General features: G+C 52.4%; 1 protein-coding gene across 3 annotated transcripts in view; it reads right to left on the reverse strand.

The window, feature by feature from the left end:
- The window catches only part of LOC144951948 (sulfotransferase 1B1-like), a 14,430-nt gene extending 12,101 nt beyond the window's left edge, over positions 1-2,329 (reverse strand). The window contains exon 1 of one of the 3 annotated variants that reach the window (XM_078882316.1): positions 1,928-2,329. The gene's annotated coding sequence lies outside the window, so the exon portion shown is untranslated. The remainder of the gene's footprint in view (positions 1-1,927) is intronic. The other 2 variants (XM_078882315.1, XM_078882314.1) reach the window with 2 other exon arrangements.
- Between the last annotated feature and the right edge of the window lie 1,905 nt (positions 2,330-4,234).

Below are 4,234 nucleotides of genomic sequence, written 5' to 3' on the forward strand. Positions count from 1 at the left end.
ACTACCCCACCCACCACTCCCCCACCCCCCACTCCCCCACCCCCCACTACCCCACCCCCCACTCCCCCACCCACCACTCCCCCACCCACCACTACCCCCCCCACCACTACCCCCACCCACCACTACCCCCCCCACCACTACCCCCCCCACCACTACCCACCCACCCACTACCCCACCCCCAGGCTTCCTACCCAGCCCATCCACGCACAACGGGAGAGAGTGGGGGGAGGAGGGGGTCTTTAAATCAGAACTATTTATTGAAAAGTTTGCAGGCGGAATCCGATGAGCCATCAAGCTCTTTGGTCGTGTTGTTTGTTGTTGTTGTAAGCAGGACAAGCTCGCGAGAGCGGTGCAAACTACAGGATGGGGTGAGTGAACGAATCAGCCACAACACGGGCACGAATACAACACTCAACCATCCCCTGAACTTAGTTTGTTTTTTAAAGCGACCCAGTTCATCATGAATGACGTAGCCGCTTCGAGAACGTGGGCCCCCCACCCACCTACCCAGGGACCCCCCCACCCATCCACCTCCTCGTTTGGACATTCGTGACAATGGGCAGAGTGCGTACTAACACGGCCCACTTAGGAACAGCATAAGGGGCCGTCCATAAATGACGTCACGCGATTTTGCACGATTTTTTACCCCCCCCCACCTTCGTCACACGGCGTCACAAAAAGTCAGACCCCCCCCTCAAATATGACGTCACAAAGCTCTGCACCCCCCCCTCCCCAAAAACCATATTTACATTTTGAAAATAAAAGATGCTTCAAATCGCTTTAAACACTCTGATGTTGTACGAGAAAACATTTATTTTAAAATTATATTTAATTAAGTAGAACGTGTTGTCTATATTTATTTAAAGTTGCGCATTTTGATGTGACGTCACATTTCTCAAACCCCCCCCCCCCTTCGTCACACATCGTCACAAATATCTGTCACCCCCCCCCCCAACCCCCCTAGCTGCGTGACGTCATTTATGGACGGCCCCTTAGATCGCGTAAATATATAAACACGTGTCGTGAAACCCGTCACCACCCGACACAGCAAAGTAAAGGGTTTGTCACGTGAACAGAACGTGGCCAATTCGTCACTGGTACAGCATCACCGATTGTGTTTGAAGAGCAAATCCAAAACATTTACAACCGGCACGGCACACGAGGGGGTGGGGTGGGTGGCCAGCACCACGCCCGGCCGCCTTTGTCTCCCCAGTGGCGATGTTCACCACGACAGGTACTCATTTGAGGCCGAGTCGACCTAGGGGAGAGCCCAGGACCGCTTCAGATTAGAATCGTCACCGGTGGTGTCGGTTGCCGTGAGCGAGAATCGAACCCCCCCCACCCACCCATCCTCCTGGCTTAGGTAGCGCAACGCGCTAACCACTGCGCCACCGCTCCCCCACAAAGACAAAAGTCCCCCGTATAGCCTTAACAGACTGTAGGGGGCAGTGCTGTTAGCGAGCACCTATGAAGGCCGGAACGGTACACGAGAGGGTGGGTGGCCAGCACCATGCCTGACCGCCTTTGTCTCCCCGGTGGCGATGTTTTACACCGCACCAGGTACTCATTTGAGGCTGAGTCGACCTAGGGGAGGCCCGGGACCGGTTCAGATAATCGTCACTGGTGTTGACCTTGAGCAGGAATCGAATCCGTGTCACCGGGTTCATAGCGCAGCGCGCTAACCGCTGCACCACCGCTCCCCCACGCTCTTTTTGTTTTTACGATCAGTGGAAACAAGAAGATGCTCGGTGTAGTCGGCACTTTGCTTCGTTCATCATTTCGTAAAAAAAAATTTTTTTTACATTTTTAAACTTTGCTTTATGTAAACCCCCACCTCTCGCTCATTCTCTCGCTCACTCGCAAACTCACACCACCCCACCCACCACCCCCCTGTGAACGCATTGACAAAAGTGTCGAAAAATCTCACCCGCGCTAAACGATCGCTTCAACGGTGAAAGGCGCGGCGCCAAGCGAAGATCTTCTCAAAACACCCCCAAAACAAAAATCTCAAGGCGAATGTTGTCCGTCTGAGAAAAGAAATGGGTCGTTGCAACGTGTGACTTGCGTGTCGAAACTTCTTTCGCGCCGTACGTAGCCAACCGTGCTTCTTAATAATGCACGCGCACGCGCGCGCGCTTGTCCGTCTGCGAGCGACGATACGGGGCTAGGTCCTTGAGAAGCTCCGGTTCCCCGACGGCACCACGCATAGACGGAGAGGGGGAGGTTTGCAGTATTGTGCATTGTAATGAACGAGGAGGCAACGTTACATCACCACCCCCCCCCCCGAGCACGACCCCAACCAACAGCAAGCCGCCACCACTTCTCGCTCGCTCGCTCGCCCTCTCTCTCTTGTTGCGAGCGAATCGTAGGAGAGTTGTCATGTTCTTCTCACGCGATGTTGGTGGAAGGAGGTCGAGGGAGGGAGGGAAGGGAGGGGAGAGAGGGAGGGAGGGGAGGAGATGAAGAGAAGGGAAGGGAGGGAGAGAAGGGATGGGAGGGAGAGAAGGGAGGGGAGGGGAGGGGATGAAGAGAAGGGAAGGGAGGGAGAGAAGGGATGGGAGGGAGAGAAGGGAGGAGAGGGAGGGGAGGGGAGGGAGGGGAAGGAGGCAGGGAGGGGAAGGAGGCAGGGAGGGGAGGCAGGGGAGGGAGGGGGAGGCAGGGAGGGGAGGGGAGGGAGAGAGGGGAGGGAGGGAGGGGAGGGAGGGAAGGGAGGGGAGGGAGAAAGCTGAAATCGAAGTTTGGCAGCGCTCCAGGAATTCAGGGAGTTTAAGCAAAAGTTTACCACGTAAGAGACTTTCGCGACCAATATCATCCACAACACAGGTTTTTTTTTTTGGGGGGGGGGGGGTAGATCCAAGGGCCATTTGGATATTTATAACATCATTCGCGGGCCATACACAATTGAATTTATGTTGCTATGACAAAAGCTCCGAGATTTATTGAATTTTGAGTTGTGCAGTTGCTTTGGCAGGGCCAGACCAAATGCTTTTGCGGGCCTTGTACGGCGTAAATAAATCTTGCTGTCCGTCTGATGATGCTGGTTGTAATTACTGACGAAACGTCGTACTCAGATGGTAAATGTTGTCGCTTTGCTCTCCAACACAGCGGTGTGGCTGTATGAACAACGAATTGGCCACGTTCTGTTTACGTGACAAACCTTACTAATTGGCCGTGTCGGGTGGTGGCGGGTTTAACGACACATTTATATTTACGTGATCTAACCCCAAAAAAAATCCGTATAATTAAGGAAAATATCACAATAAAGGTTCATCTTCTTGGTTCTTTCGGTAAAGTCACGTAGAAGGGAAATAATAAAATAATAAAAATAAAACATAATAAAATAATTCTCACGACGTTTCGGCTGCTTGCGTTGTGGCCGAAACGTCGTGAGAATTATTTTATTATGTTTTATTTTTATTATTTTATTATTTCCCTTCTACGTGACTTTACCGAAAGAACCAAGAAGATGAATCCATGCAGTCACGAAAGCTTTAAATAGAAACGGTTACTTACCAGTGACTCACGGCCTACCCGTACCCGTACCCGGCCGCACCAGGGTCGCAAACGGGTACCCGTACCCGGCCGGGTACGGGTACCCGGGGGGGTCAAAAATCCGGCCGGGTACGGGTAGCCGGGTATCGGGTAGGGTACGGGTATCGGGTACCCGGTTGCGACCTCTGCCGGGTGCTGCGTATATGGTCAGCAGAGGGCAGCACCCTTACGTATTGTGTTGCCACTCCTCTGACGACCGTCCGCCCTCACCACAATCCCGCATATGGGGCCGTCCATAAATGACGTCACGCACCTAGGGGAGGGGGGCGGTTCAGACATTTGTGACGATGTGTGACGACGGCGGGGGGGGGGGGAAATGTGACGTCACATCAAAATGCGCAACTTTATAAATAAATATAGACAACACGTTCTACTTAATTAAATAGACTTTTTAATAAATGTTTTCTCCTACAACATCAGAGTGCAGCGCCACATTAAATACGCACTGCAATGACAATATTTTAAAGCGATTTGAAGCATGTTTTTTTTTTTGGGGGGGGGGGCAGAGCTTTGTGACGTCATATTTGAGGGGGGGTCTGACTTTTTGTGACGCCGTGTGACGAAGGATGGGGGGGGGGTCAAAAATCGTCTAAAATCGCGTGACGACATTTATGGACGGCCCCTATGAACCAGCGGGGTGAAGTATGGTCATATAATCTTGGAATCCATACTCTTTGGTTCT

Source organism: Lampetra fluviatilis, chromosome 64, assembly GCF_964198595.1.
Source record: "Lampetra fluviatilis chromosome 64, kcLamFluv1.1, whole genome shotgun sequence".
NCBI lineage: Eukaryota > Metazoa > Chordata > Hyperoartia > Petromyzontiformes > Petromyzontidae > Lampetra > Lampetra fluviatilis.